The sequence below is a fragment of the Leptonotus elevatus genome, chromosome 9, assembly GCF_054856555.1.
Source record: "Leptonotus elevatus isolate MCC_2025b chromosome 9, RoL_Lele_1.0, whole genome shotgun sequence".
Classification (NCBI taxonomy): Eukaryota; Metazoa; Chordata; class Actinopteri; order Syngnathiformes; family Syngnathidae; genus Leptonotus; species Leptonotus elevatus.
This window is the reverse complement of record NC_141247.1, coordinates 5,354,451-5,367,628: the sequence shown is the minus strand read 5'-3', so window position 1 is coordinate 5,367,628 and position 13,178 is coordinate 5,354,451. Positions and strand designations below refer to the sequence as shown.

Here is a 13,178-nt window from a genome sequence, read left to right as displayed (position 1 = left end):
ACCACGATGAGGATGGGATTCGAACCCATGTGTGTAGAACACAATGGATTAGCAGTCCATCACCTTAACCACTCGGTCACCTCATCTGCTCACCTGCTTCTCCTTGATAAACAGTCCAGTGCCCCGTAACTCTTGAGCATCATCCACATCCTCCGAGGGACACTGATAAAAGTGTTCTCAAAGAAGCAGCAGTGTGGAAAATACTAAACCACGATGAGGATGGGATTCAAACCCATGCATGTAGAACACAACGGATTAGCAGTACATCACCTTAACCACTCGGTCACCTCATCTAGTTATCCTTGATGAACATGGTCCATTAAAATAAATTTACTTTCTATTGAGGGGACGGCAATGTCCAATCTGTGGGCCCGAATTTGGCCTGCCGCCAATTATATCTGACCTGCCAGATGACACTGATGAATACAACAACAACTGATAATCAGGGATGTCACAAAAGTCATAGTATTTGAAGATCTTTAATCTAATCGTGGTCTTGTTTTGCTGCAAAATAATGAGTCGTTTTGCACTTGAAGCACTTCACATCCAGATCTGTGTTGCACAGCCAATCGGGTGTTTGTATTTAGAATGCAGCTACCAATTGGCTGCATAAGCACATTACAGTGTGACACTGAGGTCCAGGTGGATGATCGAGTTTCTTCTGCACTAAGAAAATCCAGAACAGGTTAATAGAAGAACTGGTGACAAAGAGCAGTCCAGTGTCCCGTATTTCTTGAGCAACAACCACACCCTCTGAGGGACACTGCTGAAAGCGTTCTCAAAGTAGCAAATTATTGTGGAATATACTAGACCACGATGAGGATGGGATTCGAACCCATGCGTGTAGAACACAATGGATTAGCAGTCCATCACCTTAACCACTCGGTCACCTCATCTGCTCACCTGCTTCTCCTTGATAAACAGTCCAGTGCCCCGTAACTCTTGAGCATCATCCACATCCTCCGAGGGACACTGATAAAAGTGTTCTCAAAGAAGCAGCAGTGTGGAAAATACTAAACCACGATGAGGATGGGATTCGAACCCATGCATGTAGAACACAATGGATTAGCAGTCCATCACCTTAACCACTCGGTCACCTCATCTGCTCACCTGCTTCTCCTTGATAAACAGTCCAGTGCCCGGTAACTCTTAAACATCGTCCACATCCTCCGAGGGACACTGATAAAAGTGTTCTCAAAGAAGCAGCAGTGTGGAAAATACTAAACCACGATGAGGATGGGATTCAAACCCATGCATGTAGAACACAATGGATTAGCAGTCCATCACCTTAACCACTCGGTCACCTCATCTAGTTATCCTTGATGAACATGGTCCATTAAAATTAATTTACTTTCTATTGAGGGGACGGCAATGTCCAATCTGTGGGCCCGAATTTGGCCTGCCGCCAATTATATCTGACCTGCCAGATGACACTGATGAATACAACAACAACTGATAATCAGGGATGTCACAAAAGTCATAGTATTTGAAGATCTTTAATCTAATCGTGGTCTTGTTTTGCTGCAAAATAATGAGTCGTTCTGCACTTGAAGCACTTCACATCCAGATCTGTGTTGCACAGCCAATCGGGTGTTTGTATTTAGAATGCAGCTACCAATTGGCTGCATAAGCACATTACAGTGTGACACTGAGGTCCAGGTGGATGATCGAGTTTCTTCTGCACTAAGAAAATCCAGAACAGGTTAATAGAAGAACTGGTGACAAAGAGCAGTCCAGTGTCCCGTATTTCTTGAGCAACAACCACACCCTCTGAGGGACACTGCTGAAAGCGTTCTCAAAGTAGCAAATTATTGTGGAATATACTAGACCACGATGAGGATGGGATTCGAACCCATGCGTGTAGAACACAATGGATTAGCAGTCCATCACCTTAACCACTCGGTCACCTCATCTGCTCAGCTGCCTCCGAGGGACACTGATAAAAGTGTTCTCAAAGAAGCAGCAGTGTGGAAAATACTAAACCACGATGAGGATGGGATTCGAACCCATGCATGTAGAACACAATGGATTAGCAGTCCATCACCTTAACCACTCGGTCACCTCATCTAGTTATCCTTGATGAACATGGTCCATTAAAATAAATTTACTTTCTATTGAGGGGACGGCAATGTTCAATCTGTGGGCCCGAATTTGGCCTGCCGCCAATTATATCTGACCTGCCAGATGACACTGATGAATACAACAACAACTGATAATCAGGGATGTCACAAAAGTCATAGTATTTGAAGATCTTTAATCTAATCGTGGTCTTGTTTTGCTGCAAAATAATGAGTCGTTTTGCACTTGAAGCACTTCACATCCAGATCTGTGTTGCACAGCCAATCGGGTGTTTGTATTTAGAATGCAGCTACCAATTGGCTGCATAAGCACATTACAGTGTGACACTGAGGTCCAGGTGGATGATCGAGTTTCTTCTGCACTAAGAAAATCCAGAACAGGTTAATAGAAGAACTGGTGACAAAGAGCAGTCCAGTGTCCCGTATTTCTTGAGCAACAACCACACCCTCTGAGGGACACTGCTGAAAGCGTTCTCAAAGTAGCAAATTATTGTGGAATATACTAGACCACGATGAGGATGGGATTCGAACCCATGCGTGTAGAACACAATGGATTAGCAGTCCATCACCTTAACCACTCGGTCACCTCATCTGCTCACCTGCTTCTCCTTGATAAACAGTCCAGTGCCCCGTAACTCTTGAGCATCATCCACATCCTCCGAGGGACACTGATAAAAGTGTTCTCAAAGAAGCAGCAGTGTGGAAAATACTAAACCACGATGAGGATGGGATTCGAACCCATGCATGTAGAACACAATGGATTAGCAGTCCATCACCTTAACCACTCGGTCACCTCATCTGCTCACCTGCTTCTCCTTGATAAACAGTCCAGTGCCCGGTAACTCTTAAACATCGTCCACATCCTCCGAGGGACACTGATAAAAGTGTTCTCAAAGAAGCAGCAGTGTGGAAAATACTAAACCACGATGAGGATGGGATTCAAACCCATGCATGTAGAACAAAATGGATTAGCAGTCCATCACCTTAACCACTCGGTCACCTCATCTAGTTATCCTTGATGAACATGGTCCATTAAAATTAATTTACTTTCTATTGAGGGGACGGCAATGTCCAATCTGTGGGCCCGAATTTGGCCTGCCGCCAATTATATCTGACCTGCCAGATGACACTGATGAATACAACAACAACTGATAATCAGGGATGTCACAAAAGTCATAGTATTTGAAGATCTTTAATCTAATCGTGGTCTTGTTTTGCTGCAAAATAATGAGTCGTTCTGCACTTGAAGCACTTCACATCCAGATCTGTGTTGCACAGCCAATCGGGTGTTTGTATTTAGAATGCAGCTACCAATTGGCTGCATAAGCACATTACAGTGTGACACTGAGGTCCAGGTGGATGATCGAGTTTCTTCTGCACTAAGAAAATCCAGAACAGGTTAATAGAAGAACTGGTGACAAAGAGCAGTCCAGTGTCCCGTATTTCTTGAGCAACAACCACACCCTCTGAGGGACACTGCTGAAAGCGTTCTCAAAGTAGCAAATTATTGTGGAATATACTAGACCACGATGAGGATGGGATTCGAACCCATGCGTGTAGAACACAATGGATTAGCAGTCCATCACCTTAACCACTCGGTCACCTCATCTGCTCAGCTGCTTCGCCTTGATAAACAGTCCAGTGCCCCGTAACTCTTGAGCATCATCCACATCCTCCGAGGGACACTGATAAAAGTGTTCTCAAAGAAGCAGCAGTGTGGAAAATACTAAACCACGATGAGGATGGGATTCAAACCCATGCATGTAGAACACAATGGATTAGCAGTCCATCACCTTAACCACTCGGTCACCTAATCTAGTTATCCTTGATGAACATGGTCCATTAAAATAAATTTACTTTCTATTGAGGGGACGGCAATGTCCAATCTGTGGGCCCGAATTTGGCCTGCCGCCAATTATATCTGACCTGCCAGATGACACTGATGAATACAACAACAACTGATAATCAGTGATGTCACAAAAGTCATAGTATTTGAAGATCTTTAATCTAATCGTGGTCTTGTTTTGCTGCAAAATAATGAGTCGTTCTGCACTTGAAGCACTTCACATCCAGATCTGTGTCGCACAGCCAATCGGGTGTTTGTATTTAGAATGCAGCTACCAATTGGCTGCATAAGCACATTACAGTGTGACACTGAGGTCCAGGTGGATGATCGAGTTTCTTCTGCACTAAGAAAATCCAGAACAGGTTAATAGAAGAACTGGTGACAAAGAGCAGTCCAGTGTCCCGTATTTCTTGAGCATCAACCACACCCTCTGAGGGACACTGCTGAAAGCGTTCTCAAAGTAACAAATTATTGTGGAATATACTAGACCACGATGAGGATGGGATTCGAACCCATGCGTGTAGAACACAATGGATTAGCAGTCCATCACCTTAACCACTCGGTCACCTCATCTGCTCACCTGCTTCTCCTTGATAAACAGTCCAGTGCCCCGTAACTCTTGAGCATCATCCACATGCTCCGAGGGACACTGATAAAAGTGTTCTCAAAGAAGCAGCAGTGTGGAAAATACTAAACCACGATGAGGATGGGATTCGAACCCATGCATGTAGAACACAATGGATTAGCAGTCCATCACCTTAACCACTCGGTCACCTCATCTAGTTATCCTTGATGAACATGGTCCATTAAAATAAATTTACTTTCTATTGAGGGGACGGCAATGTTCAATCTGTGGGCCCGAATTTGGCCTGCCGCCAATTATATCTGACCTGCCAGATGACACTGATGAATACAACAACAAATGATAATCAGGGATGTCACAAAAGTCATAGTATTTGAAGATCTTTAATCTAATCGTGGTCTTGTTTTGCTGCAAAATAATGAGTCGTTCTGCACTTGAAGCACTTCACATCCAGATCTGTGTTGCACAGCCAATCGGGTGTTTGTATTTAGAATGCAGCTACCAATTGGCTGCATAAGCACATTACAGTGTGACACTGAGGTCCAGGTGGATGATCGAGTTTCTTCTGCACTAAGAAAATCCAGAACAGGTTAATAGAAGAACTGGTGACAAAGAGCAGTCCAGTGTCCCGTATTTCTTGAGCATCAACCACACCCTCTGAGGGACACTGCTGAAAGCGTTCTCAAAGTAGCAAATTATTGTGGAATATACTAGACCACGATGAGGATGGGATTCAAACCCATGTGTGTAGAACACAATGGATTAGCAGTCCATCACCTTAACCACTCGGTCACCTCATCTGCTCACCTGCTTCTCCTTGATAAACAGTCCAGTGCCCCGTAACTCTTGAGCATCATCCACATCCTCCGAGGGACACTGATAAAAGTGTTCTCAAAGAAGCAGCAGTGTGGAAAATACTAAACCACGATGAGGATGGGATTCAAACCCATGCATTTAGAACACAATGGATTAGCAGTCCATCACCTTAACCACTCGGTCACCTCATCTAGTTATCCTTGATGAACATGGTCCATTAAAATAAATTTACTTTCTATTGAGGTGACGGCAATGTTCAATCTGTGGGCCCGAATTTGGCCTGCCGCCAATTTTATCTGACCTGCCAGATGACACTGATGAATACAACAACAACTGATAATCAGGGATGTCACAAAAGTCATAGTATTGGAAGATCTTTAATCTAATCGTGGTCTTGTTTTGCTGCAAAATAATGAGTCGTTTTGCACTTGAAGCACTTCACATCCAGATCTGTGTTGCACAGCCAATCGGGTGTTTGTATTTAGAATGCAGCTACCAATTGGCTGCATAAGCACATTACAGTGTGACACTGAGGTCCAGGTGGATGATCGAGTTTCTTCTGCACTAAGAAAATCCAGAACAGGTTAATAGAAGAACTGGTGACAAAGAGCAGTCCAGTGTCCCGTATTTCTTGAGCAACAACCACACCCTCTGAGGGACACTGCTGAAAGCGTTCTCAAAGTAGCAAATTATTGTGGAATATACTAGACCACGATGAGGATGGGATTCGAACCCATGCGTGTAGAACACAATGGATTAGCAGTCCATCACCTTAACCACTCGGTCACCTCATCTGCTCACCTGCTTCTCCTTGATAAACAGTCCAGTGCCCGGTAACTCTTAAACATTGTCCACATCCTCCGAGGGACACTGATAAAAGTGTTCTCAAAGAAGCAGCAGTGTGGAAAATACTAAACCACGATGAGGATGGGATTCAAACCCATGCATGTAGAACACAATGGATTAGCAGTCCATCACCTTAACCACTCGGTCACCTCATCTAGTTATCCTTGATGAACATGGTCCATTAAAATAAATTTACTTTCTATTGAGGGGACGGCAATGTCCAATCTGTGGGCCCGAATTTGGCCTGCCGCCAATTATATCTGACCTGCCAGATGACACTGATGAATACAACAACAACTGATAATCAGGGATGTCACAAAAGTCATAGTATTTGAAGATCTTTAATCTAATCGTGGTCTTGTTTTGCTGCAAAATAATGAGTCGTTCTGCACTTGAAGCACTTCACATCCAGATCTGTGTTGCACAGCCAATCGGGTGTTTGTATTTAGAATGCAGCTACCAATTGGCTGCATAAGCACATTACAGTGTGACACTGAGGTCCAGGTGGATGATCGAGTTTCTTCTGCACTAAGAAAATCCAGAACAGGTTAATAGAAGAACTGGTGACAAAGAGCAGTCCAGTGTCACGTATTTCTTGAGCATCAACCACACCCTCTGAGGGACACTGCTGAAAGCATTCTCAAAGTAGCAAATTATTGTGGAATATACTAAACCACGATGAGGATGGGATTCGAACCCATGTGTGTAGAACACAATGGATTAGCAGTCCATCACCTTAACCACTCGGTCACCTCATCTGCTCACCTGCTTCTCCTTGATAAACAGTCCAGTGCCCCGTAACTCTTGAGCATCATCCACATCCTCCGAGATACACTGATAAAAGTGTTCTCAAAGAAGCAGCAGTGTGGAAAATACTAAACCACGATGAGGATGGGATTCGAACCCATGCATGTAGAACACAACGGATTAGCAGTACATCACCTTAACCACTCGGTCACCTCATCTAGTTATCCTTGATGAACATGGTCCATTAAAATAAATTTACTTTCTATTGAGGGGACGGCAATGTCCAATCTGTGGGCCCGAATTTGGCCTGCCGCCAATTATATCTGACCTGCCAGATGACACTGATGAATACAACAACAACTGATAATCAGGGATGTCACAAAAGTCATAGTATTTGAAGATCTTTAATCTAATCGTGGTCTTGTTTTGCTGCAAAATAATGAGTCGTTTTGCACTTGAAGCACTTCACATCCGATGTGTTGCACAGCCAATCGGGTGTTTGTATTTAGAATGCAGCTACCAATTGGCTGCATAAGCACATTACAGTGTGACACTGAGGTCCAGGTGGATGATCGAGTTTCTTCTGCACTAAGAAAATCCAGAACAGGTTAATAGAAGAACTGGTGACAAAGAGCAGTCCAGTGTCACGTATTTCTTGAGCATCAACCACACCCTCTGAGGGACACTGCTGAAAGCATTCTCAAAGTAGCAAATTATTGTGGAATATACTAAACCACGATGAGGATGGGATTCGAACCCATGTGTGTAGAACACAATGGATTAGCAGTCCATCACCTTAACCACTCGGTCACCTCATCTGCTCACCTGCTTCTCCTTGATAAACAGTCCAGTGCCCCGTAACTCTTGAGCATCATCCACATCCTCCGAGGGACACTGATAAAAGTGTTCTCAAAGAAGCAGCAGTGTGGAAAATACTAAACCACGATGAGGATGGGATTCAAACCCATGCATGTAGAACACAACGGATTAGCAGTACATCACCTTAACCACTCGGTCACCTCATCTAGTTATCCTTGATGAACATGGTCCATTAAAATAAATTTACTTTCTATTGAGGGGACGGCAATGTCCAATCTGTGGGCCCGAATTTGGCCTGCCGCCAATTATATCTGACCTGCCAGATGACACTGATGAATACAACAACAACTGATAATCAGGGATGTCACAAAAGTCATAGTATTTGAAGATCTTTAATCTAATCGTGGTCTTGTTTTGCTGCAAAATAATGAGTCGTTTTGCACTTGAAGCACTTCACATCCAGATCTGTGTTGCACAGCCAATCGGGTGTTTGTATTTAGAATGCAGCTACCAATTGGCTGCATAAGCACATTACAGTGTGACACTGAGGTCCAGGTGGATGATCGAGTTTCTTCTGCACTAAGAAAATCCAGAACAGGTTAATAGAAGAACTGGTGACAAAGAGCAGTCCAGTGTCCCGTATTTCTTGAGCAACAACCACACCCTCTGAGGGACACTGCTGAAAGCGTTCTCAAAGTAGCAAATTATTGTGGAATATACTAGACCACGATGAGGATGGGATTCGAACCCATGCGTGTAGAACACAATGGATTAGCAGTCCATCACCTTAACCACTCGGTCACCTCATCTGCTCACCTGCTTCTCCTTGATAAACAGTCCAGTGCCCCGTAACTCTTGAGCATCATCCACATCCTCCGAGGGACACTGATAAAAGTGTTCTCAAAGAAGCAGCAGTGTGGAAAATACTAAACCACGATGAGGATGGGATTCGAACCCATGCATGTAGAACACAATGGATTAGCAGTCCATCACCTTAACCACTCGGTCACCTCATCTGCTCACCTGCTTCTCCTTGATAAACAGTCCAGTGCCCGGTAACTCTTAAACATCGTCCACATCCTCCGAGGGACACTGATAAAAGTGTTCTCAAAGAAGCAGCAGTGTGGAAAATACTAAACCACGATGAGGATGGGATTCAAACCCATGCATGTAGAACACAATGGATTAGCAGTCCATCACCTTAACCACTCGGTCACCTCATCTAGTTATCCTTGATGAACATGGTCCATTAAAATTAATTTACTTTCTATTGAGGGGACGGCAATGTCCAATCTGTGGGCCCGAATTTGGCCTGCCGCCAATTATATCTGACCTGCCAGATGACACTGATGAATACAACAACAACTGATAATCAGGGATGTCACAAAAGTCATAGTATTTGAAGATCTTTAATCTAATCGTGGTCTTGTTTTGCTGCAAAATAATGAGTCGTTCTGCACTTGAAGCACTTCACATCCAGATCTGTGTTGCACAGCCAATCGGGTGTTTGTATTTAGAATGCAGCTACCAATTGGCTGCATAAGCACATTACAGTGTGACACTGAGGTCCAGGTGGATGATCGAGTTTCTTCTGCACTAAGAAAATCCAGAACAGGTTAATAGAAGAACTGGTGACAAAGAGCAGTCCAGTGTCCCGTATTTCTTGAGCAACAACCACACCCTCTGAGGGACACTGCTGAAAGCGTTCTCAAAGTAGCAAATTATTGTGGAATATACTAGACCACGATGAGGATGGGATTCGAACCCATGCGTGTAGAACACAATGGATTAGCAGTCCATCACCTTAACCACTCGGTCACCTCATCTGCTCAGCTGCCTCCGAGGGACACTGATAAAAGTGTTCTCAAAGAAGCAGCAGTGTGGAAAATACTAAACCACGATGAGGATGGGATTCGAACCCATGCATGTAGAACACAATGGATTAGCAGTCCATCACCTTAACCACTCGGTCACCTCATCTAGTTATCCTTGATGAACATGGTCCATTAAAATAAATTTACTTTCTATTGAGGGGACGGCAATGTTCAATCTGTGGGCCCGAATTTGGCCTGCCGCCAATTATATCTGACCTGCCAGATGACACTGATGAATACAACAACAACTGATAATCAGGGATGTCACAAAAGTCATAGTATTTGAAGATCTTTAATCTAATCGTGGTCTTGTTTTGCTGCAAAATAATGAGTCGTTTTGCACTTGAAGCACTTCACATCCAGATCTGTGTTGCACAGCCAATCGGGTGTTTGTATTTAGAATGCAGCTACCAATTGGCTGCATAAGCACATTACAGTGTGACACTGAGGTCCAGGTGGATGATCGAGTTTCTTCTGCACTAAGAAAATCCAGAACAGGTTAATAGAAGAACTGGTGACAAAGAGCAGTCCAGTGTCCCGTATTTCTTGAGCAACAACCACACCCTCTGAGGGACACTGCTGAAAGCGTTCTCAAAGTAGCAAATTATTGTGGAATATACTAGACCACGATGAGGATGGGATTCGAACCCATGCGTGTAGAACACAATGGATTAGCAGTCCATCACCTTAACCACTCGGTCACCTCATCTGCTCACCTGCTTCTCCTTGATAAACAGTCCAGTGCCCCGTAACTCTTGAGCATCATCCACATCCTCCGAGGGACACTGATAAAAGTGTTCTCAAAGAAGCAGCAGTGTGGAAAATACTAAACCACGATGAGGATGGGATTCGAACCCATGCATGTAGAACACAATGGATTAGCAGTCCATCACCTTAACCACTCGGTCACCTCATCTGCTCACCTGCTTCTCCTTGATAAACAGTCCAGTGCCCGGTAACTCTTAAACATCGTCCACATCCTCCGAGGGACACTGATAAAAGTGTTCTCAAAGAAGCAGCAGTGTGGAAAATACTAAACCACGATGAGGATGGGATTCAAACCCATGCATGTAGAACAAAATGGATTAGCAGTCCATCACCTTAACCACTCGGTCACCTCATCTAGTTATCCTTGATGAACATGGTCCATTAAAATTAATTTACTTTCTATTGAGGGGACGGCAATGTCCAATCTGTGGGCCCGAATTTGGCCTGCCGCCAATTATATCTGACCTGCCAGATGACACTGATGAATACAACAACAACTGATAATCAGGGATGTCACAAAAGTCATAGTATTTGAAGATCTTTAATCTAATCGTGGTCTTGTTTTGCTGCAAAATAATGAGTCGTTCTGCACTTGAAGCACTTCACATCCAGATCTGTGTTGCACAGCCAATCGGGTGTTTGTATTTAGAATGCAGCTACCAATTGGCTGCATAAGCACATTACAGTGTGACACTGAGGTCCAGGTGGATGATCGAGTTTCTTCTGCACTAAGAAAATCCAGAACAGGTTAATAGAAGAACTGGTGACAAAGAGCAGTCCAGTGTCCCGTATTTCTTGAGCAACAACCACACCCTCTGAGGGACACTGCTGAAAGCGTTCTCAAAGTAGCAAATTATTGTGGAATATACTAGACCACGATGAGGATGGGATTCGAACCCATGCGTGTAGAACACAATGGATTAGCAGTCCATCACCTTAACCACTCGGTCACCTCATCTGCTCAGCTGCTTCGCCTTGATAAACAGTCCAGTGCCCCGTAACTCTTGAGCATCATCCACATCCTCCGAGGGACACTGATAAAAGTGTTCTCAAAGAAGCAGCAGTGTGGAAAATACTAAACCACGATGAGGATGGGATTCAAACCCATGCATGTAGAACACAATGGATTAGCAGTCCATCACCTTAACCACTCGGTCACCTAATCTAGTTATCCTTGATGAACATGGTCCATTAAAATAAATTTACTTTCTATTGAGGGGACGGCAATGTCCAATCTGTGGGCCCGAATTTGGCCTGCCGCCAATTATATCTGACCTGCCAGATGACACTGATGAATACAACAACAACTGATAATCAGTGATGTCACAAAAGTCATAGTATTTGAAGATCTTTAATCTAATCGTGGTCTTGTTTTGCTGCAAAATAATGAGTCGTTCTGCACTTGAAGCACTTCACATCCAGATCTGTGTCGCACAGCCAATCGGGTGTTTGTATTTAGAATGCAGCTACCAATTGGCTGCATAAGCACATTACAGTGTGACACTGAGGTCCAGGTGGATGATCGAGTTTCTTCTGCACTAAGAAAATCCAGAACAGGTTAATAGAAGAACTGGTGACAAAGAGCAGTCCAGTGTCCCGTATTTCTTGAGCATCAACCACACCCTCTGAGGGACACTGCTGAAAGCGTTCTCAAAGTAACAAATTATTGTGGAATATACTAGACCACGATGAGGATGGGATTCGAACCCATGCGTGTAGAACACAATGGATTAGCAGTCCATCACCTTAACCACTCGGTCACCTCATCTGCTCACCTGCTTCTCCTTGATAAACAGTCCAGTGCCCCGTAACTCTTGAGCATCATCCACATGCTCCGAGGGACACTGATAAAAGTGTTCTCAAAGAAGCAGCAGTGTGGAAAATACTAAACCACGATGAGGATGGGATTCGAACCCATGCATGTAGAACACAATGGATTAGCAGTCCATCACCTTAACCACTCGGTCACCTCATCTAGTTATCCTTGATGAACATGGTCCATTAAAATAAATTTACTTTCTATTGAGGGGACGGCAATGTTCAATCTGTGGGCCCGAATTTGGCCTGCCGCCAATTATATCTGACCTGCCAGATGACACTGATGAATACAACAACAAATGATAATCAGGGATGTCACAAAAGTCATAGTATTTGAAGATCTTTAATCTAATCGTGGTCTTGTTTTGCTGCAAAATAATGAGTCGTTCTGCACTTGAAGCACTTCACATCCAGATCTGTGTTGCACAGCCAATCGGGTGTTTGTATTTAGAATGCAGCTACCAATTGGCTGCATAAGCACATTACAGTGTGACACTGAGGTCCAGGTGGATGATCGAGTTTCTTCTGCACTAAGAAAATCCAGAACAGGTTAATAGAAGAACTGGTGACAAAGAGCAGTCCAGTGTCCCGTATTTCTTGAGCATCAACCACACCCTCTGAGGGACACTGCTGAAAGCGTTCTCAAAGTAGCAAATTATTGTGGAATATACTAGACCACGATGAGGATGGGATTCGAACCCATGTGTGTAGAACACAATGGATTAGCAGTCCATCACCTTAACCACTCGGTCACCTCATCTGCTCACCTGCTTCTCCTTGATAAAATGTCCAGTGCCTCGTAACTCTTGAGCATCATCCACATACTCCGAGGGACACTGATAAAAGTGTTCTCAAAGAAGCAGCAGTGTGGAAAATACTAAACCACGATGAGGATGGGATTCAAACCCATGCATGTAGAACACAATGGATTAGCAGTCCATCACCTTAACCACTCGGTCACCTCATCTAGTTATCCTTGATGA

At 43.9% G+C, this 13,178-nt stretch overlaps 1 protein-coding gene and 15 non-coding genes across 16 annotated transcripts in view; all 16 read right to left on the bottom strand.

Moving 5' to 3' along the window:
* The window catches only part of ablim3 (actin binding LIM protein family, member 3), a 186,051-nt gene that overhangs the window by 126,735 nt on the left and 46,138 nt on the right, over positions 1-13,178 (bottom strand). The window lies entirely within an intron of this gene.
* On the bottom strand, positions 5-86 carry trnas-gcu (transfer RNA serine (anticodon GCU)). Its single transcript has one exon. It is a non-coding gene; the product is annotated as a tRNA-Ser (tRNA).
* Positions 815-896, bottom strand: trnas-gcu (transfer RNA serine (anticodon GCU)). The gene has a single exon. It is a non-coding gene; the product is annotated as a tRNA-Ser (tRNA).
* trnas-gcu (transfer RNA serine (anticodon GCU)) lies at positions 1,832-1,913 on the bottom strand. The gene has a single exon. It is a non-coding gene; the product is annotated as a tRNA-Ser (tRNA).
* On the bottom strand, positions 2,589-2,670 carry trnas-gcu (transfer RNA serine (anticodon GCU)). The gene has a single exon. It is a non-coding gene; the product is annotated as a tRNA-Ser (tRNA).
* trnas-gcu (transfer RNA serine (anticodon GCU)) lies at positions 3,606-3,687 on the bottom strand. Its single transcript has one exon. It is a non-coding gene; the product is annotated as a tRNA-Ser (tRNA).
* Positions 4,416-4,497, bottom strand: trnas-gcu (transfer RNA serine (anticodon GCU)). Its single transcript has one exon. It is a non-coding gene; the product is annotated as a tRNA-Ser (tRNA).
* On the bottom strand, positions 6,036-6,117 carry trnas-gcu (transfer RNA serine (anticodon GCU)). The gene has a single exon. It is a non-coding gene; the product is annotated as a tRNA-Ser (tRNA).
* Positions 6,846-6,927, bottom strand: trnas-gcu (transfer RNA serine (anticodon GCU)). Its single transcript has one exon. It is a non-coding gene; the product is annotated as a tRNA-Ser (tRNA).
* On the bottom strand, positions 7,653-7,734 carry trnas-gcu (transfer RNA serine (anticodon GCU)). The gene has a single exon. It is a non-coding gene; the product is annotated as a tRNA-Ser (tRNA).
* Positions 8,463-8,544, bottom strand: trnas-gcu (transfer RNA serine (anticodon GCU)). Its single transcript has one exon. It is a non-coding gene; the product is annotated as a tRNA-Ser (tRNA).
* On the bottom strand, positions 9,480-9,561 carry trnas-gcu (transfer RNA serine (anticodon GCU)). The gene has a single exon. It is a non-coding gene; the product is annotated as a tRNA-Ser (tRNA).
* trnas-gcu (transfer RNA serine (anticodon GCU)) lies at positions 10,237-10,318 on the bottom strand. The gene has a single exon. It is a non-coding gene; the product is annotated as a tRNA-Ser (tRNA).
* On the bottom strand, positions 11,254-11,335 carry trnas-gcu (transfer RNA serine (anticodon GCU)). Its single transcript has one exon. It is a non-coding gene; the product is annotated as a tRNA-Ser (tRNA).
* Positions 12,064-12,145, bottom strand: trnas-gcu (transfer RNA serine (anticodon GCU)). The gene has a single exon. It is a non-coding gene; the product is annotated as a tRNA-Ser (tRNA).
* Positions 12,874-12,955, bottom strand: trnas-gcu (transfer RNA serine (anticodon GCU)). Its single transcript has one exon. It is a non-coding gene; the product is annotated as a tRNA-Ser (tRNA).